Raw genomic sequence first — 17,749 nt, forward strand, 5'->3', positions numbered from 1 at the left:
AGCTCCAAACTATTTTTTTTTTTTAATATTGCGTTTTGTATAAGACTTAGTATACCATCTTGTAGCAAAAAAAAATGCAATTTTCAGTGTATATAACTTTTGAGTTTTGTTTTTTATTGACAACGAAAATCATTTTTTAATTATTCAAAAACTTTTAATGTCTCTGCTGAAAATTAGCAAATTCCGACTTATGCCACTTTGCCTTGAAAGCGACGATATATAAAAAAAACACAAATTAAAAAAAAAAAAAACAAACTCGTTTTTCAAAAAAATAAAACAACATCCTGAGCTTCAAATCAAGTATGAAATTTCATATTTTTTACTAAGATGCTTTTTAGAATAAAAAATTTCAAAATCGTTGGAGCCGTTTAAAAAAAAAAAAAAAAAAAAAAAAAAAAAACAATTTCTTATAAATAATTTTTTGGAAAAAGATTTTAAAATAAAACTGTTATGTCATTTTGTAAAAACAACTAATCCACATGTTAAACCAAAATTTCACAAAAATTCAACATCCTGTTTTCGAAAATATAATTTTTCAAAAAAAAAAAAAAAAAATTCAATTTTTTTATAAAATGCTAGAATTAATTTTTTCAAAATTTATATTAAAATGGTATAAATGCTTTAGCATACAACAGTTGTTTAAATCGAATTATTAGTTTAGGAGAAAATCAGATTTAAAAAACCATTTAATGGCAAGTACCGTTAATAAGGATTTTTTTATATTACCTAAAGATAGCAAGTGTTTAATAACCTAACATATGAATTTAAAAAAAAAAAAATCGTTGGAGCCGTTTTTGAGGTACCGTCATTTTTGGTCCAAAAAAATTGATTCCAAAAACCCTTTTTTCGTGAATGGGTGTTTTTTATGGTGCCGAGTTATGTGCGAGAAAGAGTATCATTAACAGCTGACATAAATTTTGTTAGTTTTTTTTATTTGGTGAAAAACTTTCGTTTGTTATAAGTACTAAGAATCTACTAAGTCTAAAAAATTATCTCGAGCTTTTTTTTTTTAAGAAATAATGAAATTCGGAAATAGTACTACAAAAACAGGGACAAAAATGGTACCGCAAATGAAAATAAATTGGTACAAGTGTTTCAAAAACCAAGAATCTAAGAAGGCTATAAAAATATTTTTTGTGAAAGGGTTTTTTTTTTTGGAAAATCAATGGTAAAAAAGCTACCCTTACGAAACTTACTTAAATTAATAGAAATTAAGAATAAAATAACTCTATACATTTTTTTATGTGAAAGGGTGTTTTTGTATGTGTAGTAAAAATGTGGGTATAATTTAAAAACTAAGTAATAATATTGGTATTCTATTCAAACTAAGCAAATATGTTACCTGCTTTTGAGATTGAAAACAAGAATCTACAGTGTCTATAAGAATATCATGGTTAAATGGTGTTTTTTTTTTTTTGGGAGAAAACAGGGCCACCCTGATGGAATTTGGAAAAAATGTTGCATTTGGGACAGAAGGAAAGATTAAAGAGTATTCATCAAAAAATTTTAGGTGAAAGGGTGTTTTTTTCGAAGATATAGTAATATCCTCTTCGAAAAAATTTAAAAGATTAATTTTATATTTTGCTTCGATGACAAATTTAACGTTTATACTCAAGTTCTTAGACGTTATACACGAGTTTTTTTTTTTGTCTTTTTGTGACCAATTACACATTTTACTGTCAAATCGATAAAAAAACAACCTTTCACCTAAATTTTTTAAATGAAAATTCTTTATTCTTGCTATCTGTTACTGAGAAATTAAAGTTATGTATAATCACAGCACATTGTCAAAATTTGATCATAAAATTTGACAAAATTTGAGACCACGTCAATTTTTTCATTTTTAAATTACCGACGTAAAACAAACAAAAACTAGATAAACCACGCGCACAACTAATTTTTTAACAATATTTGACCACTTTCCGGCAAGAAGCACAAAGAAAAATTGTTTTTTTTTTTTTCAATTTATAATTTTTTCAAATGACATTTGATAAATTAAAACAAAAACAAATTTCCTCTTTACTGCGATTCAAATACAAAAATTAAAGGCTGACCTGACCTGCGTTTCAATTTGACAGTCAAACTTAATTGAATAAATAAATAACAAAACTTACTTTGACTAGCCCTTTAAGCTCAATAAACTCCGCAATATAAATACTGCACAAAATATGTATCCGAGTTCCCAAACATTACGAATATCCTTATTATTCTTTGACTGAAATTTGAAGTCATTGTCCTCATTTCCATTTTAACTATATGCGAAATGTTTACATTATTATTATACTCTACACTAAAAATTGGGTTGACACTTTTGGCAGACTACAAGCCTTGAGCTATTTTACTAAAAAATTGTTCAATGTACTACATACTGTTGCTATTTTGCTGTGTATATGCACCCAACACAACTTTATTACATAAATATATATAAGAATTTTATGAAACGCAAGTTACCAAAGATCATGATGTTTCACTACATACATACATATGTATGAAGTTTCCTGAAATAATATGAAAATCAAATAAATTACTTATATGGATACTACTCCAGTTATAATGTTGTTATTGTTGTATGTGAAAATGGAGAGAGAAATGGACAATATAAGACCGGAAATTCAGTTCTCTAGATGATTTAGATTCCTTTTAGCTATAATAATGTTGTCCTCCTGCGCTTGGCGTTCAGTTATGTTTTTTTTTTTGTGAACAGGAGTGAAATTAGTGGTTGTAAGGCCTTCACAGACTTGAGTTTGAAAAATAGGTAGGTAATTGAAAAAAGGGGAAAAATAAGATTTTTTTAAATTCAAAAAAATTATACCACTAATGTAAATACATATTATGACTTTTAATTTAATCTTTTTTAATGAAAATTTTGTTTTTAATTACAAACTTAAAAAAAATAAAATGCACGACTGGGTCGCACGAACTTGCTCTTGGAGTTAAAGTTGTTTAAATTTTTAAGACTTTTTATATAGAAATTTGAAAAAAAAAAATAAAATTCGTTTAAAAAAAAATAAAATAAAATCTGAAATTAAATTGCCCTCCAAAACAAGTATGCAATTTTGATTGATATATTAACGTCCATTTTTAGAAAAAAAATTTTCAAAATCGTTAGAGCCGTTTTTTAAAAAAACAATTTTTTATAAATAATTTTTTGGAAAAAAAGTTTTAAAATAAAATTGTAATGCCATTTTTTAGAAATTACTAATCAACATCTAAAAACAAAAATTCAAAAAAAATCAATGTCCCGTTTTCGAAAATTTGATTTTTCCAAAAAAATTTTCAAAATTTTTTCAAAAATCCAAAAATTATTTTTTTGAAAATTTTATTTTTGTTTTATATTTAAATTATATAAATGCTTCTTCACAAAAAATTTCGTTGAAATCGAATTAGAAGTTTAGGAGATATTCGAATTTGAAAAAAACGGTTCTATGGCAGGTACCGTTAATAATGATTTTCAAAAAAATTTTTTTTCATTGAAATATAGACCTTAGCTTTAAACTAACATTTGAATTTTTTAAACAAAATGGTTGTAGCCGTTTTTGAGATATTTCAATTTTACTGAAATCGGTATATGACAAGTACCGTTATTTTTGGTCCAAAAAAATTAATTCCAAACACCCCTCTGGAGAGTCGCCAAATAACGCTACATACCAAGTTTGACATTAATCGGTCCATCCGTTTAGGCTGTAGCTCCTTATACAGACAGACAGACAGACTGACAGACAGACAGACAGACAGACGGACTTCCGGGACCCACTTTTTTGGCATTGTCTACCATCGTAATGTCATGGAAAAATGTTATCTCAACTTTTTTTTTTGTACGAATGCATAACTTGATATATAGTACCTATATCGCAAGTTAAAATAAGTTAAAAAAAAAATCATGTGAAACCTTAAAAAATCATTTTTCTTGCAAAAAAAAAAAAATTGAAAAAATCTACCTATTTTTATTCTATCACCTTCAAATCCATGTTTTTTATATGACAACCTATATAAATTTTATATCATCTGAAAGCTTATTGTCTAAGCTCAAAATCTATATATCGATCAGGTCTATGAGACATCTACAAAAAGTGCTAGAATTTTTTGAACTCGACCAATTTCCATAAAAAAAAGCGAAAAAAAACACGTATTTTTGTCTTCTCATGCTATTAAATGCATTTTTTCCTTCACAACCTATAAAAAATTTTATACCATCTGAAAGCTTTTTGTCCAAGCTCAAAATATATATATCGATCAGGTCTATGAGACATCTACAAAAAGAGCTAGAATTTTTTAAACTCGATGAAATTTCATCAAAAAAAGAAAAAAAAACACATTTATTTTTATGTTCTCATGCTATTAATTCAATTTTTTTGTTTGACAACCTATACAAAATTTTATACCATGTGAAAGCTTTTTGTTTCACCTTGTATAATGATGCATAAATCTTATTTCAAAGATGTCTACAAGAGAAGTTATAATTTTTTAAAGTTAACCATGTCGAATTTCCAGACTGAGATTACGGTACTTCCTTTCCTACACTGGTAGCTGGTCATCGCCAACAGATCTCCACAGGTGTTTTGAGGTATGTTTCAATTTTTTCAATTTAAGATTGTGTAACTTGTAGAGCACGTACCGTTATGTGTGATATATCAAATAAAAGGTTATGTTATCAGCATGCGTATTAAAGTTAAATCAAATTTGTATGTGCACTAGATCAAAAGATATAACGTGTGTTGGAAAAGAACATCTTTTTACCGTTATCTCCGAATTTTTAATATGAAATTAATTGAAATTTTGTACAATCATAATTTATTTAATTAAAAAAGTTATAACAAGCTGAAGTCGTGTCGCGTTTTCGTTTCATCTTGTTTCAAATCACTACGATACTAAAGAAGTTTTCACTTAAAAAAACTTAGAGCTATTTTTTTTTCAAAAAATTTAAGTAATAAAATACTCTTTTCGTAATTATTTTATATACCTATTTTGAGTCAAACACAAAAAAAAAAAACTAGAAAACTAAAAACGTCCTAGAAACTTTTCGTTTTCAATAATAAATAATAAGAGAGATCTTTCTTTTGATGTACCACTCGATGGATTTGGAGGAAATTTTATATAGTATTTTTTTCAGGCAATTTTTTTCTCGAAAAATCTGAAAAAAATAAATTCGTTATCTTTTTTACATAAAAAGATAGGCCTCATAACTGTGAGCGCATATCTGCAAACCAAAACTTGTTTCGAGACTTTGTTCAAAAGTTATCGGCTTCGGAATGTAAGCAAAAGACTAAAAAAATATTTGTTTGTTTGGAAATATCTTACGAGCTAGACCTCCCAAAAACTTTTAGTTTCCAGTTATGAATAGAACGTAAAGAGCCCTTTCTTTTGATATCTCACTCGAAAGATTTGTAGGAAATTTTTGAAAAAGTATTTTTTTCAGGCAAGGGGTGTTAACCTCAATTTTTTCTCGAAAATCCGAAAAAAATAAATTTGTAATTTTTTTACATAAACCTCATAACTGTGAACGCATATCTGTAAACCAAAACTTGTTTAGAGACCTTGTTCAAAAGTTATCGACTTCGGAATGTAGGTGAAAACAAAGAAAACAAATATTGTTTGTTTGGAAATATCTCACAAACCAGACCTCCTCGAAACCTTTAGTTTTCAGTTATAAATACAGCTTTAAACGACCTTTCCTTTGATGTCTCACTTGATTAAGAGAAAAAAAATAATTTTGCCCAGGAGCCCCGACGGGCAGCACAACGTAGGTACGCCTTTGCTTACTCACATAAATAAATCCAGCCCTGTATTTAAATGGCATAATGCCCTTTCTTGGTCAAATCCCTTGTAAAAATTTAATTATTTGTCATAATAATAATGCAGTGCAGTGTCGTTGTTGAGCTATAGTTGTTGATTTTCTGCACTCCAAAACGAAGTAAAGTTCTATATTCTGTATATGGACATGGAGTTCATTTCATCGTTTGTGATTTACAAATTTATGAGCCCAATGACTTCTTCGGTCCGCCACAATAGTTGTTTGTCTGTGTTGTCTCCTCCCTCAAAATTCGAACTGCGGATATGCTTTGTGTGCTAGTTCTTCTGGTAAAACTACTTGCAAATATGTGATCACACACATAAATCTTGACTATAAAGTGTATAATGATTAATGATATGAGTATTGTAAGGATATTTCTCATTATCATTGCCGCATGAAACGAATATAGAAGGCATTTTGCCAATTTTCTCATTAAACTATAAATGAGGAAAAGCCATCGCCCCCACATATGTCATATTCAAATTATCGTAAGTGTGTGTGAGTGTGTGCATGTGTATAAAATGCAAATAGTTCAAGTCTCCAGCAACAGGATCTCAAGTTTCAAATGGCTGTCCTTAAAATGTTCCAAGGGTCATTGTACAACATGGTTCGTTCTTTCATACTCCTCTCTTATCATCATCATCCACATTATTATATTGCAATGATGAAGAGGAATATGACTCTGTGTAAAAGGATCCCTGTGTGTATACTTGACTCTCTGCACTTAACACCTTCAAGCCGGCTTGTAATGACTCTGCATTCTATGATGTTTGTTGAACAGACTCAAAAAAAAAGTTAGGGCAACGCAGAGCACACTCTTAACGTTGCATAATTTAATAGAAACTCGATATAAAAAGGGATTTGCAATTAGTTTTTTTTTTTTTTTTTTCTCTGTGTGTTTTCTGGGTTTGTGTTTGTTTTTTTTTTTTATTCAATTTTTGTGTCCTTTTTTTTTGTATTTAAATTTTTCACACACTTTATGTTTCCCCTTTGGCCCTTGTGCATAAATTATGACACTAATTAGCACACGCGAGATATTAAACAAGAGTAAGTGCTGCTCTTATGCAAAGTAGGTAAACAAACAACGAACACCATTTCAGTAGGACATCACACTACTACCTATATAACTAAATACATATTTATTTTTTTTTTATTTAATTTTTTATGAGCGTGAAAAAACGAAAAAAAAAAAATTGTAACAAACTTTGACTGGCAGTAGATTAATTTTATACTTAAATAAATCTCTATAACAATTTAATTTGCAAAAATGTTAAATGATGTTCAAGAAGGTGGCAACTGAAAGCTGAAGGGGGTGTTGGTTGGATTAAATGAATATTTTTTTTTTTTTTTGCTTTTGCAACACCATAATGAGTAATGTGCATAATTTGTAAGGGATAATATATTTACCCTCCAGTTGCGGGTTATATATATAAATATATGCTATTAAGGATGAGTCAAAGCTTTAAGCGCACTTTTTGGATATCCTCTATACACATATGTGTCATGTCATAGTAATTAATAAATTAATTACCGTTAAGTGTTAATGGATTTGCTATTGTATATAAAAGCGGCAGCACAGGATTTTAGAATATAATTCTGAATGGAAACTGTTTATTGATTAATTCATGGTCAATTGTGTAGAAGAGAAAATTAAAGGGTAACGAGAAGAGTTTTGTAGGGTTTTTTTTTTTGTTGTTTATTTATATCTAATTTTTTTTTTTTATTTTCAATCAATTATCTGACATTTTCCAAAAATCCAGCAACTTAATATTTGATAACACTGGTTTACAAAATTAAACTTTTTTTTGGTTGCCGGAACAAAAATATACTTTTCTGAAGGTTTTCGATGTGCTGAACTTGAATCCGAAGTCAAAAAAATTCTAGCAGCTCCCGTTTTTGAGATATTACCGTTAGAAAGTGCAGCACTTCGGACCTTATTCTTTTATATAAGGAAAATTGTTTCAGCATATTTAGTAACGGTTTTTATAAGAACTATTTACCACCTTTTTAAATCTGTTTAAATCTCTCCGATATCTTTTTTACTTCCCGAGATATCCTCAGTTGTTTGATATTTTTAAAAATTTTATAATGTCATTATCTTCTTTATGATATATGAAGCCAAACCCACTGACTTCAGTTTAAGATATCTCGGGCAATACATAAGATATTGAAAAGATTTAAACAGGTATCGAAAGATGGGAAATAGTTCTTATAGAAACCGTTACTAAATATGCTCAAACAATTTTCCTTATACAATAGAATAAGGTCGGAAAAACTCAAAAAAACGTTTTTTTGCATTTTCTAACGGTAATATCTCAAAAACGGGAGCTCATAGAATTTTTTTGACTTCGGATTCGAGTTCAGCACACCAAAAACCTTCAGAAAAGTATATTTTTGTTCCGGCAACAGAACCCTTGTTAACCAGTGTAATCTATGCAGCTAAAAGTGGACGTTACGATTAATATAAACATTGCTATAAACAAACATTAACATGGGTTGATTGTAGATGGATGAAAATTTAAGTTGTATGCATTTTTCAAATGCTGAATTATACAAAAAAGAAAAATTTATTGGACCACACTAACCATTTAAGGATATGGAAAATAGATGCTGGAAGAGGAAACATAATTTCATAAAAATCGTTCAAAAAAAAAAAAAATAAAAAAAAAACTTCGTTGGACCACCCTAACCAGCTCGAGGTATGATAAATAGATTTTAGGCTTTTCTCAGACCTATCCGTATGCACAGAAAAATTTAATAAGACTTGTTTCAAAAAATTAAAAAAAAAAAATTGATTGGACCACCCTAACCATCTAGAGGTATGAAAAATAAACTTTGGACAATTCTCACAACTCAGACCTATCCAATTTGCACACAAAACTTCATAAAAATCGTTTCAAAAGATAAACAAATAATTAGTTGGACCACCCTAACAATCTATCATACGAAAAATAGATTTTGGGCAATTCTCAAACCCATTCGATGTGCAAACAAAATTTCATAAAAATCGTTGCAAAAAATTAAAAAAAAAATTGGTTGGAACACCCTAACAATCAAGAGGTATGAAAAATACATGGATGTTGGCCTATTATCAAAACTTTCCAATATGCACAAATAACTCAGCAACCAGATCAAATAAGAACTTTTAGTTTTCATTCATTAATAGAGCTTAAAAAGACCTTTCATTTGATGTCTCGCTCGACTGATTTGCAGAAACATTTTTTAAATGCATTTGCGATAATGATAGAATTCCAGTGAGCAGCCTTCAAACTGATTGTTAATTTTGATATTTTGATAAAGATGTTCGGAAATAGAGTTTATTCGAGCTGTATTTTATCAATACACGAAGAAAAAAGGTTACCTTAAAATAAGATGATGTCCGTCTTAAATCCCAAGCTCTTAAAACAATACGATTTCCGCTAAAAATAAGTGGAATCCTAATTCTGTTGATCTGTTGAACTTCATTTCATTTTAATGTAAATTTTTATCTTAAAAAAGTATACTCGCCTAATGGCTCAACAAGGTTCGATCTCCAGTTTTTTTTTTTATTAAAATATTTCCACTTAAAAATAAGATGTTTTTCCGCTTAAATTAAGTGGATTTCTTTTAAATTTTCACATTCAAGAAATTGAAAATTTCAGACTGAAGTCAGCTTGGCAAAAAACCATGCAGAAATCTGCTTAATTCAATGTGGTATCTGCTTGTTTTTTTAGGTTGATAATTTATCTCCGTGTAGAATTGGAGTCATACTCATAATTTTTATGAAATCTAACTGATTTCCTGATCTATATTAGGATTAGGAATTTTTTACGGAAGTCGTCAAACACCTTTCACTAACATAACACATACGTAACTCATCAAAAATCTCTCATTTCTAACTTTTCCAATAAATCCTTAAAAACCTCAACTTATCACTGCTTTATACACAAGTCCTTACTCCATCATCACCCTTGGCCCCTGATTAGCCCCCATAATCATTTTAAGTAATTTTATCAATTTGATGTTTTTTTTTTTTCCTTCACCTTAAGAAGCCTTCATTTTATGAACGATTATGTCTCCATGGAGCCATCATTTTATTCCAGGCAATCACCTGCCATCACATTTTTTTTTCGTTTATCCTTTTTTGCACATTTTGCTTCTTCTTCTTCTTTTTTCATTTTCATTGAATGAACAGGAGCTTAAACTTTGTCAACGAATAAAGGAAATTCCTTCAAAGAAAAATCATCTAGCACAAATACAAAAAAAAAAAAACACGTTAGCCATATTGACTGAATATATACTCTTAGCCAGAAAAATCAGGAGTCGGAGTAGTTATACCATGGATAAATGTGAAAAGAAACCACAGAAAAAAAAGTTAAACTAAAAATCGAACAAAAAAAAATGAAAACAGATTTTCATTTTTACTCAGAGACAGAAAGAAAGATGGAGGGACATTTTCTTCAATTTGTAAAAAGGAAGCAAACCAATTGATTGTGATTTAATATGTTTTTTTTTTTTTTTATTTTCCTCATTTAGATACAACTGTTTTTCTGTTTTCCTTTCCATCAGAAAGGTCCTTTTAATAATCGACAATAATTGAGGTAAGATTTGCTTGCTGCTGTTGCTCAATCTCATTTCCTTTGGGGATTGAATTTTATTTTTATCTCTCTTATAGTGATGGGAACTATCGAATAAAAACTATCAAACTATCGATAGTTGTAAAATATTCATTCATTCGATAGTTAAAAATCATTCATTCGAATAGTTTTTTCGTTCGATAGCTTTTTATTCGATAGTTTTTTCGTTCGAATAGTTTTTTCGTTCGATAGTTTTTTATTCGATAGTTTTTTCATTTGAATAGTTTTTTTTATTCGATAGTTTTTTCATTCGAATAGTTTTTTCAAACGATAGTTGAGGACTGAAGAAAGATGAATGATGATACACATATTGTGTGATCTTCCAAATGATATCTTGAAAGTTTTTCAGGACTGAATTTATGTGTTTTATGTTGGAGTGCCCATTTTTTCAAAACAAAGGCGGTAAAGAAGAAAAAGAGAGGCGACACTGTGCATGAAAAGAATAGAAGTTATCTGTCGGTCAGTGCGGTGTCATAAAAAAGTGACAAGAGAGAAAAAAATAACTCTTTGACCTGGAAAGCGGAACATGTTGATTGTTCAGCCAGTGTATAGTTTATGATCCTAATTAGTGGCAAAACCCATCTTTTCAATCACTTGAGACATGGCGCTGGAAGAAGCAAAACATTCGCGCACGCACAAAAAGCAGGTATCTGTGTCAACAAGTGGATTTTGTAAAGGGTTGTTAATCGGCTAGACAAAAATATGATGCAACTGTGTGGTTGGTTTGGATTATTGTATATACATACTTTTGATATTTGCAATTTTGCATGTGGACGAGCAAAAATAGAAAGTGTAAGAAAAGGAAACAAATCCTTTCCCCAGTGATCATTTCTCGAATATTTTTTTTTTACGATTTTTATATTATGTACTTCAATGTATGATGGATGCTTCTTTCAGATGAAATCGGATGAAAAGTGAAAAACTTGATAAAATATTATTTTTAAATAGCAATTTTGATATCTAAAAGTTTTATTTTATTCGATACATTAATTGATATTCATTTTAATTAATATGTTTTTTTTTTATTAATTTTTGTTTTGTTAGTTTTTATAGTTCCAAAGTTTATAAAAATTTTTTGTCTTTTTTTACTATTTAATATTTTTGTTAACCAGAACTATAATTGGCGGATGGAGTCGGATGTTAATGTCAATTGTTGTTGTTTACCATAAGTTTTCATCCGTCGAGTGCGGTTGCGAGCGCACTCGTCGGATGAAAAGTTATGGAAAACAACAACAATTGACAGTAGCATCCGACTTCATCCGCCAATTATAGTTCTGGCTTTATTTTCCCTTAAATATATATCATATATTACCAAAAATTCGGCTATCTTTTCGCAACGTAGAAAAAATTAAGCAACAACCATCTTCCTTTCTGATTCAGTACTTGTTATTTATTATTTAATGTAACCTCAGTTGAGAAATAGTATTTAAATTCTAGTTAAAAAACTGCAAACAGTGAAATAAAGTATGTCCTTTTCCTTTACAAGGTCAATATATATTAGTAAAAACTGGAAAAAATAAATCGGATGAAAAAATTGGGAGTAAAAAATAACTGAATATTTGATAGTTTTTATTCGATAGTTTATTCGATAGTTTTTATTTGATAGTTTATTCGATAGTTTTTATTCGATAGTTTATTCGATAGTTTATTCGATAGTTTTTATTCGATAATTTTTATTCGAATGAATGAATGAATGAATGAACTATTCGATAGTTCAAATCATTCAGTTACTAACTATCGATAGTTCAAATCATTCGATAGTTCCCATCACTACTCTCTTAAGAAGAAATTGAAGTTGAATTTATCAGATAACCATCAACTATTCAGTTTTTCTGAAGGACTATTGATTTTGTTGTTTATTTGCTCACGTGATTTATCTTTGTTTTTGTTTTGTTTTAGGTTTCTTTTTCTTCCTGATTATTTGCAAAATTTGCAAAAAATTATTTCTATAATTTCTCTCAAGTTAACAGATTTTTTTTTTGGTTTTTGAATTGGACTTTTTGTTTGATCTGCAAAATAATATTAATAATTTGTATATTGTTTAGAAGTCAAGAAGTTTTTTTTGGGGGCCGACCAAAAAAGGAGGATATTTTAAGGAGGAGTGATGACAAGAATGTTTTATGGCAACTATAAATAAATGATGACATTCGGAGCACGTTCGCTATTTTGTACGAGTATATCTTTTAAGATGGCCTGGACATGCGGGGTTGTCGTATTATAGGATAACGACCAAAACGACCATTATTTGCTCTATCCTGGCTGGATTCAATTTTGGACAAAGTGTTATTCGCGTGGTTACTGTGATTCGATGATTGATGCGACATTGAGTGAATATAAGGCTATAAAATATGTAAGCGAGGGGGAGATTTAAGATTAAGGAGGATTTGTGATTGATTAGGTTCAGTGGATTTGTTAAGGATAAGAAAGTACTTTTAGGTGAAACACGGAAATAGACAGTTAGGGGCTATGTGAAGTTGGCACCCCCAAATGATTATTATTTTTTTTTTTTCTAAACCAATTTGTTTCGATTGCCCAAGGTTAGCCCAAGTTTTTTTTTTAGCTTACTTCTAAAATTATAACGAAATTATTTTTTTCGCACCAAAAATCAGTGGTTCGTTTCTCCAAGTTTAGACCAGGCTAAACCACCATTTATTTTCGACATCCCAACTATAGTTGGTTACAAACGCCAAATAATTTCGTTATTTTTTTACACAAAAAAAATATTACGCATACACCATAGTGACCTTTTTAATTTACAATTTGGACAAAGTAAATTTACTGGTGTGGACACTGCCATTTATTTGACTTTCTTGTTTGAATGTAGTCCATATAACAAAGCTGTTAAGAAGCTTAAATTGATTTGTTTATTTCACCTTAAAACCACAAAATACAAATATTTTTTTCAAGTGAAACAATCATTGATTTTTTTTTTTTTTTTTGGTTTATTCCATCTATCCAAACAACAAAAAATATAAAATGGTATGTGAGGTGATTTCTTTTTCAAGACACGAACAGTGCTTTTTAAAGCTTTCTCAACTAACCATGATAATTCGAACAAATTCCATCACTTTTTTTAATAGCCCACCCTAAGTTGAAAAATTATGACAGAAAACATTTTTCAAATTACCAACCTCTTAAATATCAAAAAAATTTTGTCAGTGTAAAAATTTTCCTTATTACACTTTTTCTAATTAACCATTTAATTTTCAAAAAAATACGGATTTTTTTCGCAAATTAAATTTTTGAAAACGGGTCAGTGAATTTTTTCGAAACTTTGTTTTCAGATGTTAAGTAATTTTAACCTTTTTTTTTAAATAGGACTGTGGTAATTAGTTAAAATAGTCGACATAAGTGAAAATCAATTTTATTTGCTTAACATGTTCACCTTCTGGGTCTCATTTCTCTACGCCAAATAAAAACCGTTTAATTAAAAAAAAACCAAAGCAGCTTAAGTATTTTTGGACAAAAACTGCATTTGCATAATAGCTTATGTATTATGTTGAAATAAAATTGTCCAAATCTTTAAAAGAATACATTTTTTTTTAAATCAGCTTAAGTCATGACATAAGCTATTATGACAATTTGAATTCAAATATATTCATCGCTTAGGTCAACATAAGCAGTGGCGTATTGAGGGGGGGGGGGGGCTCAGGGGGCTCAAGCCCCACCCCCCCCCCCAAGCCTTCAAGATCATGTTTTTATTTAGCTAATATCATCATAATGTACATGATTAACTGAAACTTGTTCGTAAATCTTAGAGATTTAGAGGCAGCCCAGATGCTCGAGCCCCCCCCCCAAATTCTTAAGCTGCTGCTTATGTTTTTTTTAAATAAGAGCCTTAGCTGACGATGAGGGTTGTGATAATTTTTTTTTCGGATTTAAGTCCAATAGTCCGAATTCCTTAGAATTTTTTTTTAGTATTTTGACGTCCAATTAAATTTTTGCAAAACTTCTTATGCAATCTCAAAACGCCGTATTTTTTATTAATAATATTTTTCTTAAAGATATTGGAAATAGAAATTTTTGATATCTCAAAATCTAAGTGGTCAACAGGTTTATTTAAGAAAATTACAGTTCGCGCTTCCGATTTGGATTAAAGAGCAACAAAAGAGAAAGAGCAAAAAATCGGAATCAAATAAATCATTTTTATTAAAAAAAAAAAACTGCAATGGATAAAATAATGTTTCTTCAGGTCTCATCTAAAAGCTTGAATATTTTACTTTGAATTGTTGGCAAGAAAATAAAAATGCGTACGATAATATCATCGCTATTGGTCAATAAATTGCACTTAATTTTTTTTAAATGTTAAATTTTTTTGACACTCTCTGTTACTATTGACGTTATCTGTCAATAAATTGCATTTAATTTTTTTTTAAATGGTAAATTTTCAGATACTCTCTGTTTCAATTTCAGTTTTTTTGTCCTTACATACTTCATTTATGTTGATTAGATCTTTATAAAGTGAACGGGTTTTTAAGTTCCTAGCATTGATTTAAAGCTTTTGTTTTAAGCTTTTTAATGGTGCAATTAACATCCACGTGTGCCATTTGCATCCTCACCAATTATCGTTTTTACAGAACGCAAAGTTTGATTCCATTTTTTTTTGCCCTTAAGTGTATATTTCGGATTAAACATCAAAAAGAATTTCATTCAAAATTAGTTTTTGAGACTTTCAGTTCTGCATTTCACTTTTTGTGTATTTACTTGCCGAAAGTTAAATAGGTGTTCTGCATTTTTTCGCACTCATTTAGATTTTCTAATCGAATTCAATTCACTATGTTTCTGTTCGTGAATTTGGGGGCCTTTTTCAATGAATCTGCAATTTGCAGTAATTTCACTTTAGAAACAAAATAAAAATGGAAGATCCTTCAGTTTTGACAGTTAGAAGCAATTTCGAAGTTTTCGAAAACGATCGAAATGAAGAATATTGATATTTCATATTTCACGTGAAGTTGAAAGGTGATTTGAATTCACTTTCATTCGAATTGCGGAACATGGCCGTATATAACGAAAACATTGATGAGTAGGGATAGGATGTTGTGGAATTTGCCTTTTTTTCTTGCTTAATCGTACGACATTATAGATTAAAAACAAACGCGTTTCACGTCCCTCTAGTGCCAAATATATGTATTTTATTTTGCCTTTTTTTTTGCTTTTTCTTTCGTTATTGCCTTTTTTTGCCTTTTCTCTTGTTATTGCCTTTTTTTTGTCTTTTCCTATGTTTTTTTTATCTTTTTAGCGTCTTAAGGGTAATGCCTATATACACACAAAACACTCAAATATTAAAACAAAAAGCTAACTTACTCAGTATATTACTTGCTCAATATATCTATTCTATATTAAAAATTCACTAATTACCCCACACAAACAAAATTCGAATGAAAAGATCTACCTATGCAACTTGTTTGTCTGCTATTGCTACCATTTATTGTCTTCTACGTTCTATTGCGCGGCCGACAACCGACGCGTATTAGAGTTCAAAAGCTAACTTACTCAATTTACAATACTCGATTTGAAGAAGTTCTCCAGATTTTGGACATAATCAAGAGAGATTTGGAAGCTGCGAAAGGGGCAGTCGCAAAAGATGTTTTTTAAAAATGCAGATCATTTTTCTTTTTGGCAAATAAGGGACTCGAAAGAGTTGAACAAATAAATTGCGTAATACATTGGAACACAAATCCAGGGGTCAAACTACGGCATACGTACGTTAACGTATTGACGCTTTATGTCTCTATCATTTTCTTCTAATTAAATAGAGAAAGAAATAGTCAAAACGTTAACGAACGTATGCCGTAGTTCGACCCCAGAGCTCCCGGCAAATGTTGAAGTGGGCGATGTCGAGTTCTTTAATTGGGGTCCAGTCGTCTCTACAGATGTAGAGAGATATTTTAGCTCCTTTAGAGCACTCTTAAAGGACAATCGCAGGCGCTTGTTAACTGAAAATTTTAAAAAACTCATCATTGTTCAAAATTACAGTATAATGTATAATGCAGTATAATGCTATTGTACCACTTTCAGTACCGCAGCACAGCGTTTAACTCTCAATCAAAGATTAATAAAAAGAAATGAAAATTTTTTCGCACATTTACCCTCTAAAAAATGTTTGAAAAATTTTCCAGCCCAAATTTTTTTCTAGATACGCCACTGAACATAAGCTATTTTAAACTTGTGGTCGAGTTAACCATTTGTCTTCTTGAAAAAATGCATTTTGAACCAAACCCAATTTTGCAAAACAGCTTAAGTATAGCATAAGTTTCTTGAAATGTCTGCAAAATCGTATACTTAAGTCAAAATAAGCTACTTTTTTCAAATGTAAAGGTCGTCCCGAACGTTTTCAAGAGAAAATATCTATACATATGACAATTAAGGGTAGGTTGGACAAGCCTGTATCCTGAAAAAAAAAAATTTTTAGTCTAGCGGCAACAGTTTTAAAAGTAATCGCAAAAAAGTAAAAAATAATCTAGTCCCCAAATTTCATTTGCTAATACTGAAAAATGATAAAAATTTACTTAAGTTCTTTTAACTTATTATATTAAAATTTTTAAAGAGCCATTTAAAGAACGAATATTATTTTTATGTACCTACTTTATTTTTAATTAACAAATTTGAAATATGTAGTAATATTCTCATATATAATTTATGGATCCAAGCGGTTTTATATATCTTATTTGTTACGTCATTTGTCATAGTAATTTAACGAATAAATGAGTCTCTTAACATCATGTACAAAAAAGATGATGGTATAATTTGTATACCATCTTTTTTGATAAATACACAATTTTATTCAAATTTCTCAATTTTACACCGAAATTAATGAATTTACACCAATTTATATTGTATTATATTTTAATTTATCAAAAAAAAAAAAATATATTATATACACATAAACAAAATCAAATAAATAACTAATTTTAAGTATATCACTATGTAAATTATTTTTTTACACGGAACATTTTATATTTTTAATACCCCTTTTTTATAAATTAATTTTTATATTTATAAAATTGTATTTAAATAATAATACCTAATCAATTAAAAATATAATTTTTTGTTTTATTTCACAGATTTATTAATACATTTATTTAATTTATTTCAATTAAATAAATTCATAATCACATCAATAGCAACTGGTGTAACTAATAATATCATCCCCTTTTCTACTTTTCAATTAGTTGCAAGGAATTTACAAAATAAAACAACTTATTTCTCAGTAAATTGCCATAATTTCCAACTCTCGTAAAAATCCCATTTTAGCAAATACACAAACCACTTCTTCTTTAATTGTACAACCCATAAGAAAAACAACAAAATGTTTAAAATTTTCCTCTTCAAAATTATTTTT

This window comes from Episyrphus balteatus, chromosome 3, assembly GCF_945859705.1.
Source record: "Episyrphus balteatus chromosome 3, idEpiBalt1.1, whole genome shotgun sequence".
Lineage (NCBI taxonomy): Eukaryota > Metazoa > Arthropoda > Insecta > Diptera > Syrphidae > Episyrphus > Episyrphus balteatus.